This window comes from Orbicella franksi, chromosome 4, assembly GCF_964199315.1.
Source record: "Orbicella franksi chromosome 4, jaOrbFran1.1, whole genome shotgun sequence".
NCBI classification, from domain to species: Eukaryota; Metazoa; Cnidaria; class Anthozoa; order Scleractinia; family Merulinidae; genus Orbicella; species Orbicella franksi.
Window position 1 is genome coordinate 1,337,301 of NC_138148.1, and position 17,925 is coordinate 1,355,225.

At 37.7% G+C, this 17,925-nt stretch overlaps 1 protein-coding gene across 2 annotated transcripts in view; it reads left to right on the plus strand.

The window, feature by feature from the left end:
• The window catches only part of LOC145485793 (von Willebrand factor A domain-containing protein 5A-like), a 136,443-nt gene that overhangs the window by 5,478 nt on the left and 113,040 nt on the right, over nt 1–17,925 (plus strand). The gene's annotated exons all lie outside the window — the stretch shown is intronic.

The following is a 17,925-nucleotide window of genomic DNA, read 5'->3' on the forward strand; positions in this document are numbered from 1 at the left end:
TAAACCAGCCAAAACTCGAGAACGCAACTCTATTTTAATTCAAGCGACTGACAACGTGTTTCATCCGACCGAACTACTGGAAAACTACTGGAGGAGCGGTTACACAGCTCACAACATTCTACAATTACATGGTCAGGTTTGATCAATCATCAAGTCTGCAGTGAAGAATGAGTAAAGATAAAATAAAAGTTTCAAGGACTTCGTTCATTCATTTGTTCGTTTGTTTGTTCATTCGTTCATTCATTCCTTCATTTGTTCCTTCGTTTGGGTTACAGAATTTTGATACACTTTGCACTGGTGACCAGAATTTCACAACTGGTCGCCAGCGGGCGATTAACTATTTCATGCCACGATTATTACACAAACAATAACTTTGCATGATTTTCAGCCAAATCGATTAAAATAAAATTCAAAGCCGCCCACCAATTGGCCACTTCCTTTTTACCTTTCCGCTGCTTTTGAAGTATAAAACTGATTTTCACGACTGTTATTATAAATCTACCACAACGGTTTACAGCTACGATCAGTGCGAAGCTCCCCGGCCATGTTTTTTCAGCGGTTTCCCATAACATACGTATTGCGGGCACAAGAGGCCCCATGCGCTCTTTAGCCATGAATAGTTATTCAGGCGATGTGGTGTCCAAAGATGTTCTGAAATCTTTCTGTAATTTATTACAAAGTGGAGACGGAACATCCGCGAAGAAATTAGGTGAAGATTTAGATATCCTCTGGGTGTCAAAAAGTGGAAATGTAGATCTGTCAAAGTGGTCAAAAGATGATTTCAGCACTGGTTTGATTCCTGATTACATCGATTGCAAATATTTTGCCGGCAAGCCTGTGGCGACCAAAAATTTTGGGTTGTGTTTCGCTGCGAAGAAAACATTGTATTGACACTTTTTGGCGACCACATTTTTCCATATGGCGACTGAAAAAAAAATTTCAGTAACGAGTTGGCGCCTGCCGAAAAAAGTTAATTTCGGACCCTGGTACATGTAATAAAACAGTTGAATACCAGGTATGATCGGGTGAATGACATAAGTTGTATAACCGATGTGAGAGAAAAGCTGTTAACGAATAATTTTCAATTTAACAAATTGATGTCAGTTTCTCATGAGTCTGTCTTGTAATTGATCACGAACTTCGACATAACACTATCAAAGTGGCCGTGGATCCAAAAGTTGATAGCTGAGTGGATCCGTCGTCGGATCTGACAAAATTCATTGCCAATAACAGAACAGACACATGAAAAACTGACATAAATTTGTTTTTTATGATAACAAATTGCCAAATTGTCTGCTCTCGCTCATTGACGCACAGCATAAATTATAAATTCATGTGTCTGCCCGCTTTTTGACAATGAAAATTAGCCAATGAATTTCTGCAGTTATCTTAAAGAACATTTTCTTAACCAAATCGTTGTAGAAGGCTTATGAGCCAAGTAGTCTATCACGCCAGAACTTATATCCGGTTTCTGTCGCACGAAGCAACTAGGAGTATTTGTAATCCCCCTGGATGGGATGCTAATCCATCAAAGGGAATCATAGTAGTAGTAACTGCTTAAAATATAATTACATTATATTTTGTGACCTGCTATGCAAGTGCAAATAATTTGTAACTTGATATTTACACAAATAATAGTTTGCAGCATGACATTTATACAAAAACAGGTTTGGCTGCCTTGGCTACAGGTAGCCAAATTCAGTTAATAAGGGTTAATATAGTAAATAATAGTTACTCATTTGAAACACAATAATTTTATTAATGTCTATGAATCATTAAGTAATAATATTGTATCAGGAAAAGTCCTACATATAAGATGCTTTAAGCATCATTGAAAGTAATGCTAAATTTAAGAGAAAGTTCTATAACCCATTCACGAATGCAAGGCTCTTCATAAAGTTTGAAAGCATTTACCGGCATGGCAGATAATCAGTATAAGTTTTAAAGTTGGATTTCACATTTGTCGAATTTAGTTTGCACAGTTAATACAAGTAAATAAATCTGAAGTAATGAAGAATATTGGATCATCGCTAAAAGGAAGATATTTTGCGTGTCAACTTAACCTTTTCATCCCCTGAGAAGAACCTTATTTTTTTGAAATAATAACAGTAGATCAAAAGACCGCTAGTGATATACCAGTTGAAAGGCATTGTTTAGGGTATGGCCTAAACCACCAAAACATACAAGATGTCACAAATTCAATTGAGGAGTCAGCGAAGTGAAAAATGAAAACGTTCAACAACACCTTGTTCCTCGTATATATTGGGTATACCCCAAAACAATAGCTTAATTTGTAGTTCTGGGTGTGCAGACTTTAATCAGATTAATTTGAGGGGTGGTTAATCTGATTCAGGAGGAGGGTATGATTTTATGCTTCCAATGTGAAGATCTCTCAAAGATCCTTTTGGTGTCCAAGTTTGACACAAATTGGTCAAATGTTAAGCATATTATAAGACAATATAATTATTATTTTACTGGTATTTACATGTACAATATAACAAAAGTGGCAAAAATGTGAAATTATTATATTTGTGATACAAGTAAAATATCCTAAACTGGACAACTTAGGTACAGTATGCCAATGTCCATGGTTCCAAAAACATATAACTTGCCATTATATATATATATATATATATATATATATATATATATATATATATGTATGTATGTATGTCTGTCTGTCTGTCTGTCTGTGTGTGTGTGTGTGTGCGTGTGTGTGTATGTGCCTATAAAACCGTACTTACAAGGACCATAAATGTGTTTACAAACCAACGTTAGGAGGACCACCGAGTTACGAGGACCGACCCTGGTCCTCGTAAACCTTATAGCCCCAAACGGCCTAAATCGTCGAGAAACGTATCTACGACCATAATTAGCGCTAGTCCTCGTAAACCACCTAACATGTGTGTAAAGTAGTGGTCCCCATAAACCACCTTATATGGGTTTCAAGTTCTGCTTCGGTTCAATTACGACCCAGGTACTTTTTCGAGGGAATCAAAGTTTGTGGATAATTGGCAGTATGCGCTCTTTTCAAGAAACGTTTTAGAACCCATTTACACTCCTGTTCAATTTTTGACTACACACACCATTTTGTGGTCCTTGCATCGTTGGTGTGTAAACAAACAGATTCAGATTCAGATTTTTATTAATCGACACTATTTACAGACATATTTCACTATCACACACTATTACAAAAAATTCATTAATTAAAAATAAGGAAAATATAATAATAATAAAACCAAAACAATATCCCAGTATTAAGCTTGGCCTTTTTTATTAGAGAGGTTAAGCATGGCGCTTACGGCAAACGGCAAAAATGAAACTTGTGCCGTCTCTCGTCAGCTGTGTGTACAGTAGAGTGAAATTATTTGTATTTGCAATGAACAGTAGACGTTATTCCATTTGTGTGTGCTTTATTTACGGATTAGAAGAAAAGAACTCAAAATCAGAAGGTATCTTTGCCGTTTGCCGTTAACGTCATGCTTAATCTCTCTATTATCTTAACCATGTTGTGTTTATTTGCTTACAGAAAAAGCGTTACCGATGACAAGCATGGCGGCCAGACATCACTTTTCAAAATTCCTACTTTCCCCTGATAAAATAAAATTCCCCTCACCAAATAAATACAAAAGGCCAGATCTAGTAGCGGCTTCTAACGTGAAATTACAGCCGACCTACCCACTCGATCATTAAGACTGATCATTTTCGGCAAATATTCCTTCTTATGGAATATAATTCATGGAAGGACACATATAGTTTGCTTTTATTTACTGCTGTTTGCTTGCGGTTCGCATTTGAGGGGTGAAAGGGAAGGCGACTAAATGTTTCCTACCATCAATTATATGCCAAAAATATCGTTTCGATCAGAGTGAACCCAAATGTTTCTTCCAGCCTTCAGCGGTATTGAAATTTTAACTTGAACTTAAATTTTATTTTGTTTTCTAACATACAGTTACATGTAAAATTGCTTGCCCTCGCAACTAGTTCCAAAACTAATCGACAAGAGTTTATATTAAAAAAAGGTGCAAATAAACAATAGGAAAAACTACAGGTAACCGAAAACAAAGTCACAGTGTAATGCGCACATACATAGCGACTAGAATATTAATACATTATGTTAATTTAAAAAACTTCTGTATCAGTTGCCATATTACATGCTAAATTTATTAAATCAACCGTGTTAAATTATTTCAATTTTCCTGAGTATTTTTTCAGAACGTCAATTTTCTGACTCAAAACTAAATTCCTGGACTTCTCCCTGACCAGAAAGAATTTTTCCCCTGACCATTTCCTGACCTATGTCAACCCTGACAAGAGTAGGACAAGTTACTAGCGACGCTAAGCCATAAGAATGTTAACGCCCCAGAAGTCATGAATGGCAACAGTTTTCCGACATTCTACGACGTCAAAACAGGACCGTACCAGACAATGAAACACTTATTTCTGGCTATTGTTCATGACTTCTGGGACGTTCTCGTAATGTGATCAATTTCACATTCTGTCCAGTTTATGCCATATTACCTGCTACATTTTAGACAGTAAAACAGAAGACGAACGCACTTTAAAGGAGCTACGTCATATTGTAAAGTTTAGCCTCAATTTTTCAAATTTGTCGTTTGTAATCCGTGTTAATCTTCACCATCCTTGTTACTTTATGCTTTATCATTATCTCTTTGGTGTTTTTCTATCTTATTAAACTGTTATTTTAAGGTTTCCTACCATTTAAAGGTAATTTTGTATGTGGCCAGAATAACTCAAAATACCGTGACTGAGCTCCTTTAAGATCAAATGAAAATCGCTCTAATAAGTTCGATTGATCAAGAAAGACGTTTAAGAATGGAGAAACTTGTGAAACGAAAACATCGTCATGAAGAGTAGCCATAAGTTAAGTCTTTCATTGTGCTGACAGTAACAATAACAATAATAATAATAACAATAACGACGACGACGACGATGACGATAATAATAATAATAATTATAATCTTTATGGTGGAATCGAAGCTGCTGTCACATTGCGGGGTTTTCAGGGAGGTCCTCAGTAACTAAGGTAAAATACAGTAAAAAATTTAAAACTAATCACAATCAATTCCAAGTACAATGTTATGTTAGACAAAGATAATTACAGTCAAACCTCTATTAATGAAGCGGTCACCCTCGGGAAATAGCCAGCTGACGACTTTTTCTAAAATATAGCATGTAGTATGGCAAAAATTGAACAGAATGCAAAATAGGTCCATAACAACAATATCGCCAAATATGATATGTTGTCAGTAACATCATCAACAGTTTGCCATAACATTCAAGATGAAACAAAAAAAGGTTGGAATTGTCTGTTTTTTAGGGTCGCCTAGTTTAATTTCGCGAGGCAAGTCACAATATCGCACTGAAATTTCACTAGGTGACCGTTAAATAGAGGTGAAATAGAAAAAATTATCAAACTGGGAATTCTAAACGGTGACCGCGTCCGTTTAATAGAGGGTGGCCACTTAACAGAGGGCAAGTTTACAGTAAGAATGTGGAGCGGCTTTCGAGAATTTGGTAACTGACTGCTTAATGGAGGTTCGACTGTATTCCCGCCATAATGTAACTTCTTCTTCTATGAAATAACTTTTTACAAGATCTTTAACGAGGAAGTTCCGCCATTCACCCCTTCAGTGGCTTAAAACGAGCTTCATGTTGGGACTTAGTTCTTGTTCAAGGAAAATTGTAGGTGATCATACAGTAATTTGGTTTTTAGAAGGTTCATTGAAGCAAATGCTCGAGTCAAGAACGGGCTAGCACTAACAAAGGTTTAAATTTGCATTACATGCCCAAAGGTGTTCAATTTGGGAACTACCATCCCTTTTACAGCAGAACTTCCTGTTTAAGCTACTTCAAGTATTATGTTCTACATTGACCAAGCACAATTGCTCAGCATTACAGAAATTGCAAACTGCTCAGTCCTATTCTTTCATCACCAGTTAGCTCATTTGTTCATTAATTTGTAAAAAATTCAAATAGCTTTTCAAATACAGTCAAAGCTGACGACAGTAAAGTCCATCAGTGTTCCAGACAAGCGAGGGGTCTTGGATAAAAAAACCAAGCAAGATCAGCTACATGACTTGAAAATTAATATGATATTTATAATGTTTGGTGGGAGCAGTGGGAATTGACCTGTTGGAATTCCTTGTTGACAACTTGCCTTGAAAACTTATCTGGAACCCTGCATCAAAAAAGATTTCATTAAAACGTGCTGCTTTCTTTTTCAAACTTGCTTTTTTAAACTCCGATCCTGACTAGTGCCTGAAAAAAGAATTAAAAAAGAGGATTATCAGACAGAAAGATTCCACTAATTTTTCATTCTTCCCCACTACCTAACTACCCTTCCATATCAACAACTTAAACTTATAACACTGGACATTTTACCCCCTTTCCTTACTATTCAATATGCTCATGGTTGCTTTGATTTAAGATCATTCTTAGTTTTCTTTTTAACTTTTTAATCATTATTTTTTCCTCTAACCATTGTTAGAGTGTGCTGTGTTGCAGAGGTTGCTCCCTCAATTTTACCACTAACTTTAATGTTAATCTTTTGTCTATTTTATTTATATCCATAGTCATTCCCACCCTTGCATACACTACTTTCGTTTTTACCCACTGATCACGAGATTTCTCATTGGTGGAGTGGGAACCCACATTCCTGAGATTCCATATATCAACACCAAAGGACTACTGACTAATATATTTAATCCAAAACCATTATCCTGGTGAATTTCAGCTCTAGCAGTCATCACATTAATGGTTTTGACAGGAAAAAAATTATCCAGAGAAAAAAAACCAGGGTGTATTTTTAGGAAAGCCTGACATTACAAAAATGCTTCAACACTACAAAGTAAGGAAGCCCTATAGGGGTTACGCTTACAGTTACAACATGCTAACCCGAATTTCACAAGACTCAACCAAACCCTCACCCCACAACAAAAACGTACCCCATGGAAGATGTTCTATAAATCCAAAACATGCTCACCCTATTTCCCTAGAATTGACCCTCTCTTAACCTAACCCCATAACGACTCTTCCGTAAATACCTCACATATACTAACTCCAATTTCGTTCTCTAAATCCAGGACATGCTAACCACAATTTTGAAAGATTTTACCCACTAACCACAACCTTCCCCACATCCACAAAAAAACTAACCCTTTGGAGCCTGTTCTCTAACTCCAAGACATGCTAACCACACTTCCGCAAGATTTTACTCTCCCATCACAAAAAATAAACTAACCCATTGGAGTCTTTTCTCTAACTCAAGGGCTTGCTAACCACAAGAGCTGCTCACTAACTCCAAGACATGCTAACCACAGTTAGCATATAAAAGAACAAACCCCTTGAAGTAACAACAAGACATGCTAACAACAATTTTGCAATGTTTTACCCTCCCCGCATAAAAAGACCAATCCCTAACTAACCACAATTTTGCAAGATTTCAACCTCGCATTACAACAAACACTAACCCCTTAGAGTCCGTTATCCAAGTCTAAGACATGCTAAACACAATTTTGCAGGACTTAACCCTACTCACATACAAAAAAACTAACCCCTTGGAGTCTGTTCTCTAACTCCAAGACATGATAACCACAATTTTGCAACATTTTACCCTCCCTGCATAAAAACCTAACCCTTTGGAATCTGTTCTGTAACTCTAAGCCATGCCATAACCATAATTTAACCTCCACACCGAAAAAACTAACCCCTTGTGGTATGTTCACTGATTCCAAGACATGCTAACCACAATTTTACAAGATTTTACCCTCCCCACAAAAACAAATAGGTCCACAATGTGTACTTGTGGTCTTATGCTTAGTTTTATTCCATTTGGTTAGTGTTGTTTTTGAAAGTCAGTAAATGGGAATTGCTACAATTTTTAAGTGGGAAATGTATGGCAAAATACTCTCTACCTACTTAACTTTATCCTCTGATAATTATTCATTTAGCTCTTGGTCCCAATGGGACATCACACAATAACAATCTCTCACTTTAGCCCTATATCGTGCAGTGTCCCATGTGGCTTTTTAACTCTCTGAGCTTGGCACTGTTTATGCATGTTAAGTGAACTTGTACAAGAAGTGTGAAGGTGTTTTGCTGCTGTAATTACTAAGCCTGTTTAAATACATAACAACAATAACAACTGACACACTGCACATTGTTGGTCAGGAGAGAATGGGAGGGGTTGCCTCCTTGCACTGGGAAAATGTTTGAAAAATTATTCCCTAAGATACAATGTGGGGCTACTTTCAGCAAACATTATGTACATTTGTAGACGATTTTCCCACTCTTAATTATTATTCTCAAATCCAGTGTTCATATAAATGCAGGGTTTTCATTAAGGGCATCTGGTATAAAGTGGCAGGTCCCTGATTAGTCAAGGGCAGAAGGCACCTACAGGGGTCTGGGAACATGCTTCCCGGAAAATTTTGAAAAATTGAACTCCTAAGAATGCATTTTCCAGTTTCCTTGACTCTAGGAGGGAAATTCTCATTTTGTTATTAGTCCTCATTTACACAATTCTCCTAGAATTATTAAGCAGTGCTACCATTAAGGAATCACTCGCCAAAAGTAATGGTTTTATTCTCTGGCGTTTTTAATTTTAGCAAAGCGTCTAAGTCCTGAATTTATGTTTTTCCATACAGCAGATAAAAAAATGATTTTTAAGCCTGTGTTGCAAAACATTTAGCTTTTTATAGGCTATTCAAGCGAAGCATTATTGCATTATGTGTAGATTTCACGTTCATGTTCAATGCGTTGTAATCACATAATAAATGCAAAATTATGCAAAAAAGTTTTTAGTATGTGAGTCACTGTTACTGGTATACTGGCATGCAAAACTTGAAATGTATTAAATTACTAACAACTAACCTTTTGGACACAACCAAAAAAAATTATCCAGGACACCTTGAGATGTGTTGTCTGCTCACCATGATGAATTTCACCGTTTTAATGCCCCTTACAAATATGCGGCATGTCACGTGCAAGAGTTATGTAACAGCAAAGGCATTTCACAGGAGAAAGGCCCCAAAGTGCAACTGCCAAAAAAACACTTTTCTTGAAAAAAAAAGATGAGGTAATTGACAAAAAAAAAGGGTTTTAAAGGTAATATTCAACTCACAAAGAATAGTTAATTTTTATTAGAGGCTGACAAGTTTATTTTTTTTTTAAATTTTGTACTTGACATACTTAAAGAAGCCGGCTGCTCCTTTCAAAGCAGACGGGTGCCAGTACTTGGGTCCTGGGTTCTAATAACAACCCTGTAAATGATGCAGCAAAAAGTTTAGGGAGGATTGACTCACTCAAGCAAATCACTCTAAAAAACAAACAACTGATTTCAATGACAAGTGGAAATATTTCAATAAAGTTTTGTCTGCCTTACTATTGTTTTTTTTTCTTGACGTTTTCTATTTTTTCTCTATTTCTTTTTATTAGATAAAATGTAAACCACACTTGCACCATTTCTTTGCAATCGTATAACTCTCCTGCATTGTATTTTAATTTTGTGAATGGGGAGGCAATTAAAAACAAACTTTTCAATCTTTTTCTTTTTGGACTTATTTCATACCATCAAATTGTCAAATTGTCTTTTTAAAAACTTAAAAACCCAATGAGGTTAAAATCTCACCAAGAGCCTGGAGTAGGCGGCACAGTTTTCAAAACAGCTGATTAATTGAGCCAATCGCCGGCTTATTTTGACCACCCTGTAACTGGCTTGTGAGAGTTTGTGTGGTGCAACCAACACCGGATTTCAAGCCAATGAATGTGGGCTTGCAAAAGCATATTAGTTTCAGTGCAATCCGCACTAAACACAAGCCGAATCTAGATATGTTGGCTTGCATGAGAAAACAACTACCCTATTGCTGAGGAAACTTATTCCAACTCCTGCATGAAATAACAAAGAACAATCAAGGCAGTGCAGTTAATTTTCGAAATGAAAGGAAGAAAACCAATCACAAACAGCAGGCCAGAGCGATTTTGAAATAGAAATAACTTACACCCAAAAGTCATCTGAGTAGGACGTCAGGGGCATGTACCTTGACAACTAAAACTTATTTGCGATGGAAAGCTTTTCAAGATTTTCACAAAACAGGTAATACAGCTGCAACTACACAGTATGACAATGATACGCCAGAGGTCAAAGAAACAACTCGAAAACAATGACTCACAATTACCAGCAATTACTAGTACCCAGTCTACCTGCCAGACTATTTATATTCCTTGAAGTCTGTCAGGTGTCATCTTGTCCTCAAAGTGACACACAAGATCAGCCTCTGACTTTGTGGTCTGTATGCATAAAATGCCCAAGACCACAAAAACTAACCAATTGGAGTCTGTTCTCTCACTCTAAAACATGCTAACCATAATTTTGCAAGATTTTTCCCTCCCATCACAACAAAAACTAACCCACTGGAGTCTTTTCCGTTATTCAAGGGCTTGCTAACCATAATTTTGCAGGATTTTACCCTTGCATCACAACAAAAACTAACCCACCGGAGTCTGTTAGCTAACTCCAAGACATGCTAACCACAATTTTACAAGACTTAACCCTACCTGCATAAAGAAACTACACCCTTAGAGTCTGCTCTCTAACTCCAAGACATGCTAACCACAATTTTGCAACATTTTACCCTCCCAACAAAAAGAAACAAACCCCTTGCCTTGGATTCTGTTCTCTTACTCTCAGACATGCTAACCATAATTTTAACCTCCCCACAAAAAATAACCCCTTGTACAGGTAACTGAAAACAGACCCCTACTATGGACTGGGTCCACAGACTACCCCTTCAGAGCCCCTCCACAGACCACCCCCAAAATAGATAAAAATAAGAAATAAAGATTTCACTTACGGGTTACCTCATAGATTACTTGCAAATGTGACAGACTTGGGTTAGGCTTGGGTGCAAGTTAAATCATTACCATTTCGTTTGCTGTGGCTATATATGAAAGACCGGGAAGCCTTGAAATTTTGAGCTCCTTCCACTGCCATTTTTTTACCCCCCTTGTAGTATGTTCACTGACTCCAAGACATGCTAACCACACTTTTGCAAGATATTACCCTCCCATCACAAAACTAGTGAGACAATCTGTCCATCACAACAAAAACTAACCCCATGGACCCTGTATTTTTACGTGTGGCTAAATGTAATTTTAATGTAAAGTCAAAAGCAAAACAATGCTGGCCAGCAGTGGCTCTCTGTACATTGGCTCTGTGGGCATTGGTGTGGGGTGGCCAGGGGTTATAGGCAGGAGTCCTTGCAAGGTTCACAGCTCGGATGCGTTTGTTTTTGCAACAGATAGTTCTTGTTGAGTTTACTCTGGGCCCGCACCTCCCTCTTGGCATGGTAAGTATGAGTTACGTAACTTTGTTTCATTGTGACGGTGCCTAGTGGTTGCTGCTCACAGAGTTGTCATGGATACCCTATATGTTTGGTTTGGCTCGGATTGATTCGTGGCCCCACCTTCCTTTTTAGGCACCATTCCCCAAGCTCATCTATTGTTGATGAGTTTAAAAACATAACTAATCCATTAGAGTCTGTTCTCTACCTCCAAAAATATGCTAACCACAATTTTGCAAGATTCTACCCTCCCCACAAAGACCCTAACCCACCAGAGTCTTTTCTCTCACTCCAAGACATGCTAACCACAATTTTGCAAGATTTCACCCTCCCCACAAAAAACCCTAACCCATCCAAGTCTTTTCTCTAACTCCAAGACATGCTAACCACAATTTTGCAAGATTTTACCCTCCCCACAAAGACCCTAACCCATCAGAGTCTTTTCTCTAACTCAAAGACATGCTAACCACCATTTTGCAAGATTTTACCCTCCCCACAAAGACCCTAACCCATCAGAGTCTTTTCTCCAACTCCAAGACATGCTAACCACAATTTTGCAAGATTTCACCCTCCCCACAAAAAACCCTAACCCATCCAAGTCTTTTCTCTAACTCCAAGACATGCTAACCACAATTTTGCAAGATTTTACCCTCCCCACAAAGACCCTAACCCATCAGAGTCTTTTCTCTAACTCAAAGACATGCTAACCACCATTTTGCAAGATTTTACCCTCCCCACAAAGACCCTAACCCATCAGAGTCTTTTCTCCAACTCCAAGACATGCTAACCACAATTTTGCAAGATTTTACCCTCCCCACAAAAACCCTAGCCCATCAGAGTCTTTTCTCTAACTCCAAGACATGCTAACCACAATTTTGCAAGATTTTACCCTCCCCACAAAAACCCTAACCCATCAGAGTCTTTTCTCTAACTCAAAGACATGCTAACCACCATTTTTCAAGATTTTACCATTCCCCAAAAAACCCTAACCCATCAGTCTTTTCTCTAACTCTCTAGCAATTACTAGTACCCAGTCTACCTGCCAGACTATTTATATTCCTCGAAGTCTGTCAGGTGTCATCTTGTCCTCAAAGTGACACACAAGATCAGCCTCTGACTTTGTGGTCTGTATGCATAAAATGCCCAAGACCAAAAAAACTAACCAATTGTCTGTTCTCTCACTCTAAAACATGCTAACCACAATTTTGCGAGATTTTACCCTTCCATCACAACAAAAACTAACCCGCTGGAGTATGTTCTCCAACAGCAAGACATGCTAACCATAATTTTGCACGACCTTGCCCTTGCATCCATGAGAGGACGAAAAGCGCTTTAACTGCAAGTATCATTTCACACAGACCTTTTTCTCCGCTGGTGTTGGGTAAGTGTGAAAATGCAGAAGATCAATTTATCATCGCTTCATACTGGTGGAGTGTTAAGTGTTGTAACGCCACTTTGAAGCTCCAATATCAACTTATCAACTCCTCTTGAGGTAGTCTGGTAGTATAAAATGCATACCGAAATCAAAACGTCGCATATTTTATTATCGGCTTCAAGCCGCTTAAAAAAACTCTCAGGATTCGAGTCCGATTTAAGCTGAATATTAGCATCTCTAAGATCATTTTCGTGCAGAAAGTTGCATTTGTGGTTAAGAAAATTATATTCCGGGATTGACAACTTAACTGTTTTGTTTGCAAAACACGCAATCACAAACTCTATGCTTGAAATTTGCACCACATCCATGCATGATAGTTTGAATACAAAAGTTAAGTAATCAACTTTTCTTTACATATATCAAAACACCTTGGCCGTAAAGATCTGTGTGAATTTCCCATGTCTGCGACATTATGCAAAGAAACACGTGTTCTTTATTTTGAACATATTTATGTTCATCATGTCGGGGCTGAAAATGCAGACCTTGAAGCTTTGTTAATGTGCCGTGTTATGATCAACGAAAGCTTCTTCTTGCCCTAAGAAAGCCAAATGTCCTCTTGTGTTGCATATTGCGTCTTGCATTCAAATAAAAAGAAGTGTCTCCATTATGAGTGTGGCAGTACTAGCCAAGCCAAAAACAAAGTTTGCAAAGGTCGTTGTATTTCTATAGCCTTTTCACAGGGCTCTGTTACCCAAACATTTTGTTGAAATTTGATCAATATAGAATTTTACATGTACATAATGCATGGTACTGGTGTGAAGAAGTAATGTTGAGGGTTCCAATAATCAACACAACGGACTAGATGGGTTCCAAGGAAAGCCCACCAGGTTAAAACTTATTTTATTTCAGTGCTATTTAGTTGATGCCTACCCAGGGGACTATTACCAAGAGGATGTACATTGCAATATCATGTTAGTTGCATTGATGTTTTGCTTGAATTCAATATTGTGATTTTCCAGCCAAATGTGTTTCCGCAAGAACTTATCTTCTCCCCGATACGGGCCTTACCTTGGTTTTGCCCAGGGTCATTCAATTGTTTTCTTAGGGCACTGATGCCTTCCATTTCAGTCACATGATAAACACGCACCAATTTCCTAGCACAAGAATGTTCCTCTCCTTCTTTTTGTCCATGAATTTCTCGTATTTTTTCGTTTCCATTTGTTTCTATTGTCGTGCATCTTGCATTTTCCCTCAAGTAAACTGTTTTCACACAACTTTTATGGAAAAATCGATCAGTTTTTCGGAAGGGCACGCTTTCCTCTTGATTCCAGACTCTACCGTAAAACATCATCGTAAGGTTCTGTGGCTTGTTTATGTGCCCATGTTTCAATGCATCCAACTCCTTATATTTAAATTCGAATGGGCAGCGGCTTATTGCTAAACAACAGTAATACATTAGCTGGAAAGCAGGAAAGCGGGAAAGCTTTGTAATGTACACAAGATTTAGGAAGATGCTTATTGTTAGGAAAAGCATCACTTCTGACAGGCTTTTTTCTTCGTTCAACGTGTAAATTCCAGCAAAATCACGCAAATTCATCTTGTTTTGATTCATTTTAAAAAAAATCAAACAAGGTACCTGACCGAAAAAAGTGTCATGCAATCTTGGCACACTGTTGGTGGCTACAAGGCTAATAAAGCTGATGCTCATCTTTATATGTATTTTTTTTTCATAAGGTGACATGCACATTAGCACTAACATGCTGCGTAGTTCTTTAATTTCGATAAGCTTGATTTGTAGCTATTTGTTATAATGTTTTCTGAAATATAAAATGCCTTTTCCAAGAGTTCCAATCTCATCCGACCTTACGCAGACTTCTTTATTATTCCCTTATCAGTAGTACATGGTATAATAATAGTACATCCCTTGAACCGCTTACGTTGTGTTCATTGGCAAAGTTTGACAAGCGATGATGTGTCATTGATGGGTAACATTCCTTCTTCTGACAATTGAGACATGCATAGGTCTGTTGGTATTCTGGTTTACTTTTAGTTAAACAGCATTTCTGTCACAAAGCGGCAAGATTATGACACCTTGCGGTAAACATAATGAAGTAACCTGGAGCGCTACCAGATACTCCAGATAAAAGCCCATACAAAACCTTAGGAAAGTTTCCTAAGGCTTTGTATGGGACAACAGGAGGTACTTACAGTGCACACATTTTCTGTCCTGTCATGACACCAAAACTAATCCCTTGAACTCTGTATAAACAAAACTAACCCATTGGAGTGTCTTCTCTACCTTCAAGATGTGCTAACCACAATTTTGCAAGATTTAACCTTTCCTGCTCACAAAACTAACCCATTGGTCAGGAGTATTTTGTGTAACTCCAAGACATGCTAACGACAATTTTGCAAGATTTTACCCTCCCCACAAAAAATCTAACCCACTGCAGTCTTTCCTCCAACTCCAAGACATGCTGAATACAATTTTGGAACATTTTACCCTCCCCACAAAAAAAGACTAAATCCTTGGAGTCTGTATTGAAAGTCCAAGACATGCTAACCACACTTTTGCAAGATTTTACCTGCCCATCACAGCAAAAAATAACCCCATGGACTCTGTATTTTTATAAACAGAACTAATCCATTGGAGTCTGTTCTCTAACTCAAAGACATGCTGACTACAATTTTGCACAATTAATTAATTAATTACATTTTAGTAACTAATTTGTATAAACCTCGCACACTGCCAAGGAACCTCAAACTACATTCAAATAATCTGTTGATACTCTGCAAAAGGGTTGTATTTCGCCTCACTTGTTTACATGAGAATGCACAAAATTGCCTGTAGCTTTCTTTCAAGAAAAAAATTTCAGGCTACAAATAACACTAGTGCAGTGGCTCGTGGTCAGTCAGTCAGTCAGTCAGGAAATGTTACAATTTAAAACTTGCCTGTAACAAGTCTTCTGAGTAATAATTATCTTTATTTTTTAAATTTGTTGCAATTGAAGAGATACCATGTTGAAATAAATTGTCTGTCTGTTTGTCTGTTTGTCAATCTGCCTGTCTGTCTGTTAATTACGCAAATATTATTGCAGTTACCATTTTTAGCCAAGTTGTTACGCAGGAAGGGTGGAATCCATGTGTGCACGGCAACTCCATAAATGCCTCACCCTCTTCAAACTGGCACTGACATGTTGGACAGCATAACTTAAGAGCTGGAGGTAATTTAACCAGAAAATATCAGTAAAAAGGTCAAATAAAAACATCCCTCTACAACATTACTTTTAAAGTATGCAAAATTACCATCAAACGACACAGAAAAAGGTTGCGAGTTTCAGTAACCGCTAGAAGTGACCACAAAAATATTGTTAATGCAAACATACAGATCAATCAAGGTGGATCAGACAATTATTTAATAAACAGAAAATGAGAGGACTGTATCCACAGCTCTTAAACTTTGGAGCAAATTATCAATTAAAAGAGGTGAAAAGGGAGAGAAAAGAATTGCTTCATCATCTCAGCAGACAAAGCCAAGACTCACCCACTTTTTCCAGAGTCAGTTTAACTGTTGGTAATGACTCAATCACCTCTGGTAGTGCTGGAGGGGAACCCTCATTCATCACCTGGGGATGAGCGGTAAAAAACTTAAAACACAAATACATCAGTATAACAATTAGTCTTTGGGATCTTCCTTGTTTAGTCGCCTCACATTGGGCTAAACCCATCGAACTCATTGCAATTGCTGGAGCCCGGGAATTCAGCTGCTAGAAACAAGATAAAGAGCTAAGGAAAAGATTGGATGATTTGTTCTGTTCAAGAGTTCGTTAACGCAGATTTAAAGGCCCAGTTTCACCCATTCGGCATTGCGGCCGTTTGTTATTGTTTTCAAATGACGAAATGATTTCTGATTGGCTCTTTGCTTGTCGCAGGTTTCCTCTGTTTCTTGTCGGTTCGAAGCGCGCCACTGCAAGATCGTATCTTTCACTTTGTTGGCTGATAACTAGTATTCCAATAGTTTGCCGGATCCGTGGTTCATGGATAGCTTTCCAGAAGATGCCGCAAGCACACTTGTAAATTTTTATAGCTCAGCATTGGACTCGAATGAAGAGGACAACGAGGAAGATGTAGACGTAACTGCAGAGGTGAGATATTTCAAAATGGCCATTGCACGCGGCCGCTGTATTTACTTTATAATTATTTCATCACAGCTCCTAAATTGTTTCTTTCTTTATCAGGGTGTAGAAAACGAAAGAGTAACCTGTATTTGTTCTGGGCAATGTGCACGGAAGAGAGGAAAAGGAACGTGTCCGTGCAAAGCAGCCGACCTCAACTGTGCTGACGCTTGTAAATGTGTTAAGTCCAAGTGCAACTAGTGAGACAATCTCAGATAGTGCCGAGCGCAATTGATAGCTCTGATACAGTAGTCCCATAAGTACTCACCCCTGCTCGGTTCACTTCCAGTTTGTGTCTACCTCGGTAGTCTGCTATGGCTTTTCCCCTTTGCAGTGTGTATGTTTCAAGGTTGTATTTTCATTCAAGGTCCAAACATTACGCACAAATTAATTACTACTGGTGCTTTAAGTTGATTTTCGTTCATTTTAAATTCAACAATACGCTGAAGCAGCAAACGTGACAATTTAGCTCTTCACACCAGCTTTGTAACTTGATACTTTTGTTTTCCTTGCAAAGCCATGTAATATGAAACCCCTGTTTTCTCCAAAACATACGGAAGATGTCCTTGTTTTTTGGAGATAAATGAAAGAAAGTTAAATATCTGATGTAGTGATGAAGAAACGGAACAGAGACAATGTTTTACTAAAAATGCAAATTTTTACCGATGAACAAGAACTAATTTAATTATCAGATAGTCACGAAATACCACTTTCTTTTTCTGTTGCCACCTTTGTTGTTAACAATAAAACAATTCAAAATTAACACACAACGATATTGATGGCTGAGAAGCTTTTCAACGAAAAGTATTGAAGATAAACAGCGCTACTTGGCCGATATGAATGAGTCTCCTCAAAGACTGATTAAATTAATTTGAACTTTCATTAGGTGCCACGGCGTCCGCAGCAATATTTGAGCATTTTCCTGGTTTCTTTTGTTACAAATTTACAATTTGCGGAGTATTAAAGCCTTTAACTTGAGAACTTTTTTATCTCTCTTACAGACACAATTAAG